This window comes from Odocoileus virginianus, chromosome 16 (assembly GCF_023699985.2).
Source record: "Odocoileus virginianus isolate 20LAN1187 ecotype Illinois chromosome 16, Ovbor_1.2, whole genome shotgun sequence".
In the NCBI taxonomy this organism is placed as follows: Eukaryota; Metazoa; Chordata; class Mammalia; order Artiodactyla; family Cervidae; genus Odocoileus; species Odocoileus virginianus.
This window is the reverse complement of record NC_069689.1, coordinates 8623999-8641904: the sequence shown is the minus strand read 5'-3', so window position 1 is coordinate 8641904 and position 17906 is coordinate 8623999. Positions and strand designations below refer to the sequence as shown.

At 51.0% G+C, this 17906-nt stretch overlaps 1 protein-coding gene across 3 annotated transcripts in view; it reads left to right on the top strand.

Moving 5' to 3' along the window:
* Window positions 1–17906, top strand: part of LOC110149418 (kinesin light chain 1) — a 111591-nt gene that overhangs the window by 43226 nt on the left and 50459 nt on the right. The window contains exon 1 of one of the 3 annotated variants that reach the window (XM_070477748.1): window positions 640–919. The exons of the other annotated variants lie outside the window; for them this stretch is intronic. The gene's annotated coding sequence lies outside the window, so the exon portion shown is untranslated. Of the gene's footprint in view, window positions 1–639; window positions 920–17906 lie in introns of those variants that run through there. 3 annotated transcript variants of the gene reach the window in all.

The following is a 17906-nucleotide window of genomic DNA, read 5'->3' as shown; positions in this document are numbered from 1 at the left end:
GGGGTTAAGTAAGCAGCCCACCCCGCTCGTGAGCCTGGGGTGCCGTTCCTGCGAGGCCATGGTGGCTGAGGGGAGAGCCTGGACAGTGCGTTTGAGCTCGGGCCCTCTAAGACCCGATGGCCCAGGGGCGAGGGAACGAGACGACGGGCAGGGCACGGGGGCTTGGAAGCCAGGTCTCCACCAAAGACTGGATTTTCCTGGACAGCGGCCTCCTGGCTTAGCCTAGCGCCTCTGGACCCTTTCCTGCGGTGGGGCTGGCGAAAGCTCCCCTAGCCCACCCCGCCTCAAGGGTTCTGGAAAGATTTAAATGTGCACATAAAGCATGAGAATAAACATTATTCCTGCTACGTGAGAGCGCGAGTCGGCACGCCCAGGAGGGAAAGGCCCAAGCGTGGTGCTGACCGGCCATGCTCTCCTAGCGCCTTCCTCAGGCCCCCTTCTGCCCCGTACCCCCGCGGGGCCGCCCCAGGAGGGCCCCCTCCCCGCCCCCCGGCTGCCCGCGGCGGCTGGCCGGGACCGCATCTCCATCCCCTAGGCGCGCTCCGCCCGCCCCGCCCCGGGCTCCCGGGCCGCCCCGCCCCACGGCGGCGGGGCAGGTGACATCACGGAGGCGCGCGGCATGATGGGGCGGGAGCTCCGAGCCGGGGGAGGGACTCGGAGACGCCATTTTCCGCGGCGCAAGCGGCGGAGCCGGACCCTGCCGGGCGCAGAGCTGCAGCTGCGAGGAGCAGCAGCGGGAGACAGCGCGCGGGCGGCCGAGGATGCTGCGGGGCGGCCGCACCAGCGCCCATCGCTCGTGACCGCGGCGCCGCGCCTGAGGCGGCTGAGGCGGCGGCCCCCGGCGGCCCCGGCTCCGCGCACGCGCCCGCGCCCTCCCGGTGCTGACAGCGCGAGCGCGCAGCCCCGCGGGAGCAGCACGGTGAGTCTGCGGCGGGCTTGGAACCCCCGCCGTGCCCGTGTCCCCCCGCCGGCCGCGGTCCTCGGGCAGGCGCGTCCGCTTTCCCCCCGGCCCCGGCCGCCCCCCAGGGCCTCTGCCCCTGCAGGCCCCGGCCCCCTCCCGCCGCGGCCCCTGCGGGTCCGGGCGCCCTTCGCCCGCCCACCTCGCCCCGGCCCCGCCCGGCCAGCATCTCAGTCCCGGCCCTGCATCCTCGGCCCGGCCCGGCCCCGCCGCGGGGACAGCTGGGGGCCCGGGAGCCGCCCCGGGAGGGGGCCCGGGGCGCGCGGGGAGGGGGCGGTCGGCCCGGCTGGCTTTGTCCGAGCTCGTCCCCTTCCTTCCGGCCTCCGCCCTCTCCCGCGGCACCGCCCTGGGCGGACGCGCCTGTCACGCTCCTGGGCGGGCGGCCGGAGGCTCGGAAGCGTGCTTGGTCCCTCCAGAGAGGCCGGCTGGACCCCGCCCGCCCGCGACCCCTTTCTTCCAGTGTCAGACCCTCAACGTCTCACCCACAGCGTTCGCCTAGGTTGGAGTTGCGCCTGCTTAACCTGCAGCATCGCTGCCCTGGAATACGTACTCTGGTCACATTTGCTGCACATTTTTCTTTAAAAAATGAAAAGATTTGTAGAGCCAGGCAGTTTTGTATTAGAGATTATGTATTGTTGCTTTTTTTAACCTTTTCCTTAAGCTACATATTCAGAGTTTGCATATTAACCGTTTGATAAGGAGTTCTTGGAAAAAAATGTTTTTCTAAAAGTGTGAGAGCAGAACATTTGTGATACACCATTTAAATTGCTGTGTGAAGGGTCAGTTGGTTCTTTGATTCTTTGCATGGGTTAAATTTTTAGACTTTCTTCGTAGAGCATGACTAAGCCATTGATTGGAATAATTAGCTCAGTATATACATTGTAATAGTTCAGTGAATAGTTCCATTAGAAATTGGAACAGCGCCCTTAAATCTCATAATCTTATTTAGGATGACCCTCTTTCAGGGACTGGCAGCAAGACTTGTTAAGGTGGGAAATTTGATCCGTTGTTCTGTTTTCTAGGTACTTCTAAGAGTACAGACATACTAAATGCTAAAAATTCCAAATTGTGTGGGATTATATGTGGGGGGAGGACCCTCTCTTAAGAGCCAGTTTCTCCGAGTCATCCAAGGATGCAGCCTCATGTTGCAGACGCGTCTGGCCACCCTGTGCTGTCATGACATGACAGTGGGGTGGTCACCTCACTGTGTCCTGGCTCGGTCACCTAGCTTGGCAGTGTTTTCTAAGAGTACTGTCTACAGTGCATAGTGAAGAAGGGCATGCATGGGAATCGCCAGCAAGGAGGAGGGAGGAGAAGGCTCTGAGGAGAGGTACCTAATACCTAAAATATTTTATAGTAAGTAAAAGCTTAACTGCAGTTACTTACATTTTACATTGTTTTAAAAAATTATACCTTCTTAAGCATGTTTCATAATGTTGAAAAATAAGTCAATGTGTAGCTTTCCATGTAGGGCTATAAACTATCTCAGACTATAATTCTATAAAACGAAAACTAGAAATAGAAAAATGAAAAGTTAAATAAACTGTAGGGTTCATATAGCCTGGAGTGTAAGTGAAATACAAGAAAGCAGAACTTTATTAACAAATATATGATCAGTACAAAGTGCTGGGAGATTTAGATGTCAGCTTTGTGGCCTGGGATAAACATGATTCGCTTGTTAAGAAGCGAAGGCACGGTCTTTGTGTCTGTTGAGAACCGGCTGAGGGGTAGGTGCTCTGCTGAGGAGTCGCTGTCCTCGGGGGCAGCTCGAAGTCTGGACCATAGACCACAGTAAACGTGTGCTGAATGCTCTGCGCAAGTTAGTCTGGCTGTGAGACTTGAAAAGCGGGGCGGGCCTGGGAGTGGTGATGCTGCAGATTGGGAAGGGGCTGCAGATTGGGAAGGGGCGAGGTCGAGGGTGAGAGCAGGAGAGGCAGTGTGTGCCGAGGGCTCGGGCGCTCCCGAGGACACAGCTTCCGGGTTACCAGGCAGGGTGAAAGGAGCGCGGGAGCAGAATTGGAGAGGGACTGCCGGGGGAGGGTGGGGCTGCAGGCGGGTTTCGCCCGTCCCCCACTGCTGCAGTTCTCCGGTGTTCTGGCAGTGCCCCAGCCGTCTTTCCCCTCACCTCCATCTTGCCCTCAGCCAGGTGTGTCCAGGCGATCCGGAGTCTGCGTTCTTGGGTGTCAGTGTGTCCTCAGTTCCCCGTGCAATCCTTGGCGTGTCTCACTGTTTGCAATACTACCTCATTTTACTTATTATTTTTTTTTCTTTTTTTTTGCCATACCGCTTGGCTTTCGGGATCTTAGTTCCCCGACCAGGAATTGAACTGGGCCCTTGGCAGTGAGAGCATGGACTCCTGACCCCTGGACCGCCAGGAAATTCCCTACTTAATTATTTTCTTGTTTAGTTTATCATCTGTCTGCTCCACTTACATCCACAGTCTCCACAAGGGCGCTGGTGTGTTCAGTGTCGCTCCTTGGCATATAATGTGAAGGAATGCATCCAGGATCACTTCCTTGTCTTTCACTTGGGTGACTCACTGGCAGGTGAGGCCCACCACGATGGGAAAAATGGGAGGAGGAGATGGTGAGTGTGGGTTTGGGTCGGTTAAATCCACAGTGCTTATGGGTGGCCAAGTGGATTGGTGGTCAGTCGGAGATCAGGTCTGGAACTTAAGACAAAGAGTTAGGCTGGAGATAAAGATTTGGGAGCATCTACCCTTTGGTAGTGATTGCGGAGTACCCTAGGATAGGGAAGCCCAGGGACATGGAGGAGGAGGAGGAGGGTAGTATCCCATTGGCTAAGAGGCAAAGGAAGATTTGGATGGAAAAGTATTGGATTTGGTTCTGGACGGCTATTAGTGACCTTTTCAAGTTTTCCTGAGACTATATTGCTTTCTGGAGAAGGTAATGGCAACCCACTCCAGTACTCTTGCCTGGACAATCCGATGGACGGAGGAGCCTGGTAGGCTGCAGCCCATGGGGTGAAGAGTTGGACATGACTGAACGACTTCACTTTCACTTTTCACTTTCATGCATTAGAGAAGGAAATGGCAACCCAGTCCAGTGTTCTTGTCTGGAGAATCCCAGGGACAGGGGGAGCCTGGTGGGCTGCTGTCTAGGGGTTGTACAGAGTCAGACAAGACCAACGCAACTTAGCAGCAGCAGCATTTTGCTTTCCAAGGCAGGAAAGCTAGTTGAGAGATGATCTGCATTTTTTCTCCCAAGGTGTTCTCTGTGCCATTCTGTCCTGGAGCTTGCTGGCTAATACACTCTTAGATCAAAAATGAACTATGATTTTGTATTTTACTTAGCTTTGAGAATGTTTTTAAAATTAGTTTTTATTTTTGACTGCTCCAGGCTCTCACTGCTGTGCGCGGGCTCTCTCTGGTTGTCGCGAGTCGGGGCCACTCTTTGTTGCTGTGCCGGGGCTTCTCTTGTTGCAGAGCTTCGGCTCGAGGCGCACGGGCTTAGTTGCCCCAGGCATGCGGGATCTTCTTGGAGCATGGATCGAACCTGTGTCCCCTGCACTGGGCAGGCGAGTTCTTAACCACTGGACCTCCAGGGAAGTCCTGTGACTTTTATTTTTACTTGACTTTTGCAGGCAAATGAGAGCTTTTAAATATACTTGGTGTGGTGTGTTGTTGATAACTTAATAAAGCAGATGTAACAACAGACTGGTTCCAAATAGGAAAAGGAGTACGTCAAGGCTGTATATTGTCACACCTGCATCTCATGATGCAGAGTACATCATGAGAAACGCTGGGCTGGAAGAAGCACAAGCTGGAATCAGGATTGCTGGGAGAAATATTAATAACCTCAGATATGCAGATGACACCACCCTTATGGTGGAAAGTGAAGAGGAACTAAAAAGCCTCTTGATGAAAGTGGAAGAGGAGAGTGAAAAAGTTGGCTTAAAGCTCAACATTGAGAAAACTAAGATCATGGCATCTGGTCCCATCACTTCATGGGAAATAGATGGGGAAACAGTGGAAACAGTGTCAGACTTTATTTTTTTGGGTTCCAGAATCACTGTAGATGGTGATTGCAGCCATGAAATTAAAAGATGCTTACTCCTTGAAAGGAAAGTTATGACCAACCTAGATAGCGTATTAAAAAGCAGAGACATTACTTTGCCAACAAAGGTCCGTCTAGTCAAGGCTGTGGTTTTTCCAGTGGTCATGTATGGATGTGAGAGTTGGACTGTGAAGAAAGCTGAGCACTGAAGAATTACTGCTTTTGAACTGTGGTGCTGGAGAAGACTCTTGAGAGTCCCTTGGACTGCAAGGAGATCCAGCCAGTCCATCCTAATGGAGATCAGTCCTGAGTGTTCATTGGAAGGACTGATGCTGAAGCTGAAGCTCCAATACTTTGGCCACCTGATGTGAAGAGCTGACTCATTGGAAAAGACCCTGATGCTGGGAGGGGTTGGGGGCAGGAGGAGAAGGGGACGACAGAGGATGAGATGGCTTCACCGACTCGATGGACATGAGTTTGAGTAAACTCCGGGAGTTTGTGATGGACAGGAAGGCCTGGCATGCTGCCATTCATGGGGTCGCAAAGAGTCGGACACGACTGAGCGACTGAAGTGAACTGAAGTGACTATCAAAAGAGCAAACAATTTAAGCTAAGTGCATATATAAAGTAGAAGTTATTTCCTTGGTTCTAAAATATCCCAGTTACCTCAACTTCAACCTTGGATTGTTCCCTTTGATGGTATGTTGTGGAAATTTAAGCTCCACCTCTTTGAAGTTACTACTACTGACAAAACTGGTAGTGGTGAATGTGTCACTGTGCTCAGTGACTTGCTACAGTCATCACTTCCATCCTGTTGCTGGGGAAATTGAGGATTGGAGACATTTGATAAGGTTTCGGCAACCGGAGGTATATAGCTGTGAAGTCAGTCTTCTAACTTGTCTTTTTCTTGCATGTTTCAAGTTTTGAACCACTAATCACAGCAGTACTAAGCTCAGCCTTCCAGTTGCCTTCCCTGGGAAGCGCCTGCCCCAGTTCCTTCATTTCAGAAGCCCAGTGGTGCAGCGGGGTCGTGGTTGCTCCTTGAAGTTTCTGTCTAAGGTGTAGTGCTTCGGGTCACCACGCTGGTGTACTTGTGTTCTTCACAGAGGGTCATGCAGGCCGTGTGGTCAGTGAGAGCTGATTGAGTCTTCATTCTTATGGTGATTATGATGTTGTGTTTTCTCTTAAATTCACTTACTATGTTTAAAAATGACTTGTGTTATTGACCAAATGGGAAGACTATGTTGATTTCTATCTTTTTTTTAGATTGTGATCTTAAAAAAATCAGTTTACCATCTTAATCATTTTTAAATAAGTTCAGTAGTCTTATAAACATATTTACATCATTGTCCAGTAAGCCTCTAGAACTTTTTCATCTTTTAAAACTAAAGCTTTGTATCCATTAAATAACTCCCCATTTGTCCCATCCCCTTAGCCCATGGCAACCACAATTCTGCTTCCTGTTTCTGTAGCTTTGTCTACCTTAAATGCTTCACACGGCTGGAGTCCTGCAGTTTTTGTCTTTGTGACTGGGTTCTTTCACTTGGCATAGTCTTCTCAAGATTCTTCTGTAATTTCTGTCCTTTTAAACTAAGACATCATTAAGTCCTAAAGCTTTTTGTGTGTGTGAAGTTTATGTTAGTTTTCTATTTACCATATAATTACTGCAGATTTAGTCGCTTAAAACAGTAACCTTTGTTGTCTTGAGTCTCTCTGGGTGAGGGGTCCAGGCATGACTGGCTGTAACCTCTGCTCAGAGCCCACGTGGCTGCCGTCTTGTGCTGGGCTTAGTACTCCTCCAGAGTTCAGGGTGCTCCTGTAAACTCTTCTGGTTGTGGCACAATTCAGTTGCTTTGGCTGTAGGACTGACGTCCTGGTTTTCTCACCGACTGGCTGTCTCTTGCTGAGGGCTGGCTCTCTCAGCTCCTGGAGGTGGCCTGCACTCCCCTGCCAGCAACAGTGATTTTCTTCTATAACTCCAGCTTAGTTCTGTCTGTTCTAAAATATCATATAAATGAAGTTAAACAGTATGTACTTTTTGCATCCAGCTTCTTTCCCAGCATAAAACGTTTAAAATTGAGCACATGGACTAGCGTGTGTCAGTGGTCTGTCCCTTTCTGTTGCTGAGTAGTGTTCCCATGTCCAGATCTACATGGTCCAGCCGTTTTCCTCATGTGCATCTGGGGCAGGGAGTGCTCATTCTTGTAAGGACTGTGGACGTACGTTTCCTTTTTTTTGGCCAGGTCACGCGGGGTCTTAGTTCACTGAAACCCATGTCCCCTGCGGTGGAAGCTCTTAACCACTGGACTGCCAGGGAAGTCCCACATTTTCATTTCTTTCGCATAAATACCAAGGAGTGGAATCACTTATAGGATAGGTGTAGGATTGACCTTGAAGACACTGCCAGCTTTCCAAAGCGGTTGTGCGTTTGACACTCTTCTCCAGCTTTTGGTATTGTCTGCTTCATCATAGCGGCTGCTGGCTAGTGGTGTCTTGTGATGGGTTTAGGCCGCCTTTCCCGGATGACTAACGATGGTGAGCACTTGTTAACATACTTGCCTTTTATATACCTGCTGTTGTGAAGTGTCTGTTCAATTATTTTGCCCATTTAAAAACAATTTTTTAAAAAATTATTGATTGTAGGAGATTGATTGTTAGATTTGTGTCTTTTGCCATATGTTGGAAATATTTTTCCAAATCTGGGGCTTAACTGTTTTTTGCTTGTGCCTTTAAAGAGTCCGCCTGCCATGCAGGAGACCCCGGTTTGATTTCTGGTTTGGGAAGATCCCCTGCAGAAGGGAAAGGCTACCCACTCCTGTATTCTCACCTGGAGAATTCCGTGGACTGTATAGTCAATGGGGTCGCAAAGAGTCGGCAACGACTAAGTGACTTTCACTTTCAAATAATCAATAGTTTTAAATTTTGATGAAGTCCACATCATCGGGTTTTTTCCTTCATGGTTCCTGCTTTCTGTTTTCTTTGTTTGAAAACCATTAAAAATGTGTGCTCTTTAGGAAAAACTTAGGATACAGAAAGATGTAAAGGTCTAAGTGAGTTGTCTATTTCTCTTTTCCCATTTTCTTTCTCTCAAGCGAATTCAAAGATTTTTTAAAATTCTCTTTTTTTAGTTAAGAAAGAATATTATTCCATATGTGTGTTATTGATTAGCACTTAACTACATAAGCTTTTAGTCTTACAGTATTATGCTAATATGCTGACATTTTTCACTTTGAAATAAAAATGCTTTTTTAAACCACAGAATGAATACTCTGTATTGATGTTCGTCTGGCCTGTCGCCCGTCACACCCTCTTGTGTATTCTGTTAGTCACACGGGCTGGTGAAGTGGTTTTTCCTTTTCACTTGCTCAACCGAGGACTTGTAACAGAGACATCTGCATCATGGGGCTCACTCATCCTGTTTTGGGAAAACGCGTGTTCTCCTATAATGTCATGTAGTGTCCTTCCCTGTAGTTTCTCATGCTTAAAATTTGCATCCAGAGAGATGGGCCTGTGGTCCCACGTCACAGTAAACAACCTCTTCATGCTCTCGGCTCCGGCTTGGAGCCCTGCTTGGGGAGAGGGAGGCGCGTCACCCACCGGTGAGGGACCTGGCTGCCTTGTAAGATTCTTTCCACAGGTGGTGTGGTTGGTTATCATAGAGTTAGAGGATCTCTGTGCATAGAGGTGGCCGGTTGCAAAACAGAACCACGCTCAGTCAGGTTCTGAGCAGGGCTGTGTGGGTAAGTACGCAGAGCTCTGACTGCCTGCCTTTCTGATTCTACAAGGGCGTTTATGGTCGACTCACCCAGGAGGAAAATGCATGCTTTTGTTTTATCCAGTGGGCTGGATGGAAACATGTTCAAATTAGATGCTGTAATTGTGGAGACTTTAATTTTAAAGCATTTCACTTTATAGGTTTTTCTGATTTTTAAGCCAGCAGGATTCATTCATTCAGTTTCTCCTTGTGATTCAAGTTTAGCAGAGGAAATAAAAGCATCAGAGGAGATGCTGTGGTTCTAGTAGAAAATGATGCAATCAGTCAAGTCTCCATTCGGGAACATTTCAGACTCTGGACCCATACCTGTCAGTTACCTCTGTCTTTTCCTAGCCCAGAGGTCAAGTTTCCTGATAAAGTACCTCCTCCCATGAGGAGACATGGTGATTCTTTAGGGGTAAAGGGTAGGCCATGTAGAGCTGGATAAAATATGTTTATCGTTATAATGTGGTATTATATTTAGGAAACAAATTCACTATTGTAATACAAAGCACGAAAGGGCATGACATTTGCATTTTTAGCCATAAATGTCACGGTGTGAAAAAGATTGAGACCCTGCAGGAGACGTTTTTGAATTTTGCTTCAATATGAACCTTAACTTTATTATATAAACTGAGTGCCACACCTTCTCCCTGCTTATCCTCCCCTGCCCCCACCAAAACAAAACCAGCCATCCCTTGGAAATTCTTGAATTACTGTTTACTTTTCAAGTAAGCTGTATTCTCCCTTTGACTCCACACTGTGTAATTTTCATTCTGAAATTTTAGAACCAAAAGGTATGTACATTTTTACTTCTAACATTACTATTGATTACTTTGCTCTTCTAATTGCAATAAGTAATTAGGGTTAGGGTTAGTGTATTAGAAATTTTAAAATACCTTGCAAAGGGCTTTAGATTTTTGTTGTTTATCAGAAGGGGATAGAGGGTAAAAAGATTTAGAAATGATGCTTTCTGTGACTCGCTGAGAAAGCTAAAGTAGATTAGGTAGGTCTCAGAGTGGGGTTTTGTGTTTTTGTTTCCTGTGCCTTGTATCATTTAATTAAAAAAAAATTCCATGGAGAAGGAAATGGCAACCCACTCCAGTGTTCTTGCCTGGAAAAGTCCATGCACAGAGGAGCCTGGCGGGCTGCAGTCCATGGGGTTACATGACTGAGCACGTGTGCTCGAGGGTGGAGGGAGATGGGTTGGTAGCAATAAACTGGTAGAACTAAAAAAAAAAATTCTGGTTGTCCTCCTCACCCTCCAGCCTTTGGCCACTACTAATCTACTTTCCAGCTCCATGGACATTTCATGTAAATGGAATTATGCGACGTGAGGCCTCTTGTGTCTGGCTTCCTTCAGTTAGCACAGGTTAGCTGTGTTGTAACATGTATCACTATTTAGTTCCTTTTTATTGCCAAATAATATTCCACTGTTTGGCTGTACCATACTTTGTTTATCCATTCATTAGTCGAAGAACATTTGGGTTGTTTTCACATTTTTACTGTTAAGATTACTGGCGAAATTTTTTGTTTACAAGTTCTCCATTGTCCAGAGTTTTATTTTTTTGGACCGTTCAGGCGTAAGTTTTTACATAAACATGTTTTCAGTTTTCTTGGGTGTATACCCAGGAGTGGAATTGATGGGTCATTCATGTCTTCACATTTTTTTAATGTTATTGCTCTGTCGTGTGTGTCAGTCTCTGCTGCCCAGCACAGTGGGCTGACTCTGTGCATAGATGTATCTGCTCTTCTTTATGTCTGGCCTCCCCGTTCAGGTCGCCACAGAGGCCGTGCAGGGCTCCCTGAGCTGTCAGCAGGTTCTCATCAGTCACCTGTTTTATATGTAGTGTCAGGAGTGTGTGTGTGTCAATCCCAGCCTCCCAGTTCACCTTCCCTGCTCCCCTCCTTTGGCGTCCATACATTTGTTCTCTACCTCTCTGTATCTATTTCTGTTTTGCAAATAAGTCATTAAATTTTTAAAGTTTTAACACTTGTAACATTTTACCCACAAAACACTGTCATCCTGAGTTCCAGGATACTGAATGTCTTAGTCTGTTCAGGCTGTTACAACAATACAACGAACTGTCTGGCTTATAAACAACAGGGGTTTGTTTCTCATAATTCTGAGGACTGGCCAGTCCAAGGTCCTGGTGATTGGAGGTTCAGCACCTGCTTCTGTCTCAGAGGAGGAGTCTCCTGGAGTCCTGGCGAGGGGCGAGGGGTCCTGTAGGGTCTCTTCTGCGAGAGCACTAGTCCTGCTCGTGAGGGCTCCAGCCCACCCTCAGGACCTCCTGGAGGCTGCCTGTCGACGCCATCATGGTAGGGCCTGGGTTTCAACATAGGAGTTTGGGGGAGCACGAACATTCAGATCATGGGACTGAACTGCCCTGAATACAACTTGGGTTGTCTCTTCAGACCTGTTAGGGGCTCCCCGCTTCTCTCCTCACTCCCCTGCATCAGGACCTTCCTGCCTCCTGTCCTCAGGGCTTGTGTAGAGAGATGGGCCATGGGTCTGGCTGGCTGCCGGTTTCTCACTGGGTCAGCTCTTGGAAAGACATCTTAAATATGGTTTTCTGCTATCAATCTTTCCAGGGCAAGACTTCTCTGTTTTCCCCTCTTATTTTTATTTCTCTATGCTATCTTCTGCTGTGTTTATAGGAAGTTCATTTTGTGCTCAAGAATTTGTCAGAACACTCACCTTTGCTTTTTGGCTGTGATTCACTCTTCATACAGACCTGTTGCTCCCCCCACCCTGTTTCTTTTTTTAAAAGTTGAGATATAAGTTCATAATAACATAAAATTAACCATTTTAAAGGGTATAATTCAGCAATTTTTTAAAAAAGTATATTGTCTATATACTTGGGCAAATACTAGCACCGCTAATCTAGTTCTACACATTCCTTTTGGAGTGCTTGGGTTTCTTTGTTTTGTTTATTTTTTAACTTTCTTTACCTTGAGCTCTTTAACTCCTTCCTAGAGGAACTTCATATTATAAAACCTCGGGAGGTAAGGTGACCAAGGTGATAGGTACTCTTTCCATCTCTGGACTTTGTTTTTATTAATTTTTGAGAGGGGGGAGTTTGTGGTGAAAGTTGTCAGGCTATTGAAAATTGTATTGCCTGTTAATTGGTAGGATATTTGACTGTGTGTATATAATCTCATTGTCTGTGGTCCAAAGGAGGAGAGAGTGAATACATAATCAGGTGGTAGAGAGGGAAACAAGATTGTCACATGAAAAATGATAATCTGGTATGACAGAACCTCCAATCTGTGTGATCTGGAGTGGTCTTTGAAGAGTGGCTTTAGACTTTTTGGTCTTATGAAATACACAGTGTTCACTGTTTCTGTTCTTGTCTCAGTGTTAGGTTGGCCTATTTTTACTGTGGCAGAAGTGTCAGACCCTTTCTGTGTGAGGTCCTAAGAAGGCCCATTGCCTGCGGCTCCAGACGGTGTGCTCAGGCGCCACTGTTTCCCGAGTGGTGAGCCACAGGAGCGCAGCGGTGTGGGGCTGGGGCAAAGGCGCCTGAGCGGGGTGGACGGGCGCGGGTCGGCTCCCGTCTGGGCCGTGGGAGCTTCAGTCCCGCCAACGGTCTGCCTCCTCCGTGGGAAACAGGAATTACACTGTCAGTCGGCTAAAATACCTACTGGCTGTTTATTGTTTTTGTTCTTTTAAAACAACACATATGAAAATGCTCAAAAATGAAATTGCTCAGTTCTTAATACACATATTGCATATTAACTTTTTGGTTTTATTTTTATCAAAGCTATACATGTACTTTTTTTGTATGCTTTGCATATTGATTTTAAAAAATAACCTTTTTACTTGGAATAGTTCTTAGTTCACATAAAAGTAGCAAAGATGGCATAGAGCATTCCTGAGGATGAAATGTCCCAATGGGACCTGTGCACTGCGTTCCCGGTGTTGACCTCTTATATCACTGTCCTGCCTTTGTGACAACCCAGGAATCAGTGGTACGTCATTGCTAACCAAACTCCACATTTTATTTGGGTTTTACTAGTTTTCTTCTTTTTCTGTCCCAAGACCCCATCCAGGGCATCATATCACCTTGAATTTAGCTGTCATTTTTCCTGTTTTTTGACAGTTTTGAGTGGTGAGTGCATGTGTTCTGGGTTATGTCTGCTTCAGTTGTGTCTGACTCTCTGCAACACTGTGGACTGTAGCTTTCCAGCCTCCTCTGTCCGTGGGATTCTCCAGGCGCGTGTACTGGAGTGGGCTGCCTGCTCTCCTCAGGGGGGCTCCCCGACCCCGGGGTCGGACCTGCGGCTCCTCTGTCCGTGGGATTCTCCAGGCACGTGTACTGGAGTGGGCTGCCTGCTCTCCTCCGGGGGGCTCCCCGACCCCGGGGTCGAACCTGCGGCTCCTCTGTCCGTGGGATTCTCCAGGCGCGTGTACTGGAGTGGGCTGCCTGCTCCTCCGGGGGGCTCCCCGACCCCGGGGTCGGACCTGCGGCTCCTCTGTCCGTGGGATTCTCCAGGCACGTGTACTGGAGTGGGCTGCCTGCTCTCCCCCGGGGGGCTCCCCGACCCCGGGGTCGGACCTGCGGCTCCTCTGTCTCCTGTGCGGGTGGGTGGGTTCTGCGCCAGGAGCACCATGCAGGACGCCCTCTGAGCAGTGCTGGTCAGTGTCTTGCAGAGTGCCCCTCAGTTTGTATTTGTCCGGCACGTTTCTCATGGTTAGATTGGGTTTATGGGTTTTGGGAGGAAGACCACTGGGCCCAGGAGTGGTTTCTAAACCATTATGTCAAACAAAGATTCCTTGGACTAATGGCTGATTCTGAGGCTAGGGTAGGGAGAATACAAGATGCGCCTGGAAGATCTTGTGGTGCCAGAAAGTGCTCGAAAAACAAAAGGATGGGCATGTCAGGGGGTGCAGAAGCAACGGAGCGGCTCCCGTGGCCAGAGCTGGAACAGTTTGAGCAACACAGTAAATAGTGTGGTATCTTTAATGATTAGTATTCTTTAGGGACAGCCTATATAAAATGGGCTTTCCTAGTGGCACAGTGGTAAAGAATCTGCCTGCAGCGCAGGAAACTGGGTTGGAAAGATGCCCTGAAGAAGGAAATGGCAGCCCACTCCAGTGTTCTTGCCTGGAGCATCACGCGGACAGAGGAGGCTGCAGTCATGGGGTCAGAAACAGTCAGATGTGACTCAACAACTAAACGACAGCAAAGGTACAGAACAGACCCCCACAGTTGATACTGGTGTAAATGATAAACGCGTGAGGAGAGAGGCCCTCTCCCAGACAGGAGAGTTTCCCAAACTCACACGGCCTCTGGAAGAGTTCTTGGTGCTTCTCCCCAGCGCTGAGCGTGGGCTGCCCTCAGTGACTTGCTGGTGTGCGGGGAGGTGACCCGCAGTGGGGGGACCACACACAAGACCTCAGCAAGATGACCGAGGCCACCGTGGCTCAGGCGGGGCCCGGGCTCCTGCTGACGTGAGGACAGTGGCACCGTCCCTTTTCAAACAGTCTGATAGTTTCGTCACGTTGGGTCTTTGTTGCTTGCTCTTCCTTTCCCTCTCCCCAGAAGTAACTGTTTTCACTTGTTTTCAGTGAAATGATGGTTTTTCTATAATGACCACCATTTCTAAATAACATGCTTATATTGCTGTCTGATGGTTTTTCAGTTTTGACTTCCCGCTCTAGATGTTTGGAACTTGCCTGTTTTCTTGCCCCTCCTAACTACACAGGTGCGTCCTTTGCATTGGCACAACCTCCGCATAGAATTATGCTTTAACTTGCTTGGGTCAGTCCTGACCGTTTGTGTCTTTATCACTGTGGAAGTGCCATAGCTGAGCCATGCGGTAAACCGCTTACTCTTCCCTCTCCAGTCTCTTGCTTTCTCTGGAGTGGATACTTGTTTTTATCTCCTCACTCTTGACGTTGGTGCCGGCGTGCCCGGAGTCCTGAGCGCGGAGCCTGCGTGGGGTGCAGGGCTGCCTTCCTGCTGCTCGAGCCCCCCCACCCCGTGCAGAGCCCGCGGGTCCTCCTCGAGCCCCCCCCCCCCCTCCGTGCAGAGCCCGCGGGTCCTCCTCGAGCCCCCCCCCCCGTGCAGAGCCCGCGGGTCCTCCTCGAGCCGCCCCCCCCCCCCCCTCCGTGCAGAGCCGGCGGGTCCTCCTCGAGCCCCCCCCCCCCCTCCGTGCAGAGCCCGCGGGTCCTCCTCGAGCCCCCCCCCCGTGCAGAGCCCGCGGGTCCTCCTCGAGCCCCCCCCCCCCCCCCCGCGCTGCGCCCGCGGGGCCCCCTCGCGCCCCCCCCCCCCGTGCAGAGCCCGCGGGTCCACCTCGAGCCCCCCCTCCGTGCAGAGCCCGCGGGTCCTCCTCGAGCCCCCCCCCCCCCCGTGCAGAGCCCGCGGGTCCTCCTCGAGCCGCCCCCCCCCCCCCCCCTCCGTGCAGAGCCCGCGGGTCCTCCTCGAGCCGCCCCCCCCCCCCCCTCCGTGCAGAGCCCGCGGGTCCTCCTCGAGCCCCCCCCCCCCCCGTGCAGAGCCCGCGGGTCCTCCTCGAGCCCCCTCCGTGCAGAGCCCGCGGGTCCTCCTCGAGCCCCCCCCCCTCCGTGCAGAGCCCGCGGGTCCTCCTCGAGCCCCCCCCCCCCCCCCGTGCAGAGCCCGCGGGTCCTCCTCGAGCCCCCCCCCCCCCCGTGCAGAGCCCGCGGGTCCTCCTCGAGCCCCCCCCCCCCCCCCCGTGCAGAGCCCGCGGGTCCTCCTCGAGCCCCCCCCCCCCCCCCGTGCAGAGCCCGCGGGTCCTCCTCGAGCCCCCCCCCCCCTCCGTGCAGAGCCCGCGGGTCCTCCTCGAGCCCCCCCCCCCACCCCGTGCAGAGCCCGCGGGTCCTCCTCGAGCCCCCCTCCCCCCCCACCCCGTGCAGAGCCCGCGGGTCCTCCTCGAGCCCCCCCTCCCGTGCAGAGCCCGCGGGTCCTCCTCGAGCCCCCCCCTCCCGTGCAGAGCCCGCGGGTCCTCCTCGAGCCCCCCCCCTCCGTGCAGAGCCCCGCGGGTCCTCCTCGAGCCCCCCCCCCCCCCCGTGCAGAGCCCGCGGGTCCTCCTCGAGCCCCCCACCCCGTGCAGAGCCCGCGGGTCCTCCTCGAGCCCCCCCCCCCCCCACCCGTGCAGAGCCCGCGGGTCCTCCTCGAGCCCCCCCCCCCCCCCCTCCGTGCAGAGCCCGCGGGTCCTCCTCGAGCCCCCTCCGTGCAGAGCCCGCGGGTCCTCCTCGAGCCCCCCCCCCCCCCCCCCCCCCCCCCCGTGCAGAGCCCGCGGGTCCTCCTCGAGCCCCCCCCCCCCCCCCCCCCCCCCCCCCCACCCCGTGCAGAGCCCGCGGGTCCTCCCCTGTGCCGCGCCTCCTCCTTTCTTGCTTACCTTTTGTTTGGTGGAGCATGTCTTCCAGGAGTCTGCGGAAGGCTGTGTGGCGGGTAACGTTTTTTGAGACCTGTGACTAGAAATGTCATTCTTGTCTTCTCACAGTTGACTGCGACTTTGGCTGGCTATAGAATTCTAAATTGGAAATAATTTTGTTTCAGAATTTTGAAGGCATTTGTTTATTGCCTTTTGCTTCCAGTATTCTCGAGAAGTCTGAAGTCATTCTGATTATTTTGATTGTATCTACATGACCTCTCCCTGCCCCCAGCATGTAAGATATTCCTTTGTCACCACAATGTTTTCTTTAAGAAATAGTCCTTTGGTAAAGTCTAACCCCTAAGCCTAGAACAGTGTCTGGTGTAGAATTGGGGGCTCAGTAAATATTTATTGAGTGAAGGCATGTTCCTGTCTTTGGGCTGGTGGGATCTTCCCCTCGGAGGCGAGGCCCCGCTGCCTGGTCCGTAGGCCTGCTCGAGTTGAGGAGGCATCCTCCGGCTTCTCTCTGGTGTTGCCGAGCTTAGTTCTCCCATGTCCCTGCCAGGCTTCACTGGACCTGGCAGTCTTTTTTCTCAGTTTAGAGCCCCAAGCTAAGATCGTACCGAATTGTCCATCTAAACTGTTCCATTCCTGTCGTTCTGGCAGGCGTTAGTTGTAACTCTGAAGATTTCTCTTCAGAGAAATCTGGTGTGTTAGAGCAAGTAAAAAGCCACTCTTGTCATAAAGCACAAGTTATGTTAAGGAACAAATTGAAAGGAGCGATGCTTGTAGTGTGTGGTGTGAGCGGTCGGCGATCACCTCTCACAGAGGACGTCAGAGCAGAGCCAAAGGAGCGGGACGTGCAGGTCAGCGTCTGCCGCGCTCGAGGCTGCCCGTGCGCGCGCTCCTGCGGCCGGGCGCCCCGAGCCTCGCCCTGCCTCTGTTTCGGAGAACGTGTCATAGAGACCGGTGAGGCGCTGGCCTTGTCCATCTTGTTTCAGGCTTGAGCGTGCACTGACTTAGTCCCTCCCTTAGTGAAGGGCTCGTGTTTTGCTTTCCTGTGTTTCCCAGGGGCAGGACAGCCTTTCAAAAGGAGCACTGTGTTTTTCAAGTGGCATTTTAAAAAGAAGTAAGAGTTATTTTTAGGTTACGGAATGCTCCAGGCAGGATTTAATTGAGGGTCTAAATGTGGAGATAAGCTAGATTCTTATTAGTTCTCAATTTCTGACCACAGTGTGGTCAGATGAATGAATGATTGCAATAAATCCTTGGACATGCGACTCGTGTGTGTGTGTGTGTGCGATTTACTGAAGTACAGTTGTTTACAGACACACACACTCTTTTCCGTTGTGTTTGTTACCGCGTATTAAATCTAGTTCCCTGCGCTCTGCAGCAGGGCCTTCTTCATCCGTCCTGTGTGAATAGTTACATCCGCTGATCCCGAGCTCCCCGCCCCTGGCAACCACGCGTCTGCTCTCTACGTCTGTTGCGACTCCTGTGTATTGAAAATGCCTATGAAAGCTGTTACACTGGGACTTCCCTGGTGGTCCAGTGGTTAAGATTATGCTTTGCAATGCAGGGGACCCAGGTTCGATCCTTGGTTGGGGAACTGAGTATTCCCTAACCCCTGCCATGGGGCACCTAAATCTGCAAACCACAACTGGAGAGTCTGTGCCCCGAGGAGAGAGCTGCTGTGCCACAGCTAGGACCCGATGCAGCCGAGTAAATCTTCTCTAAAAACCTGTTATATACACTGTTGGATAAAAATTACAGAGATTGAATCAGTGTTTAAAATAATGGAAACAAAAATAGTTCTAAAGTTAAGCTTTAGGGTTAT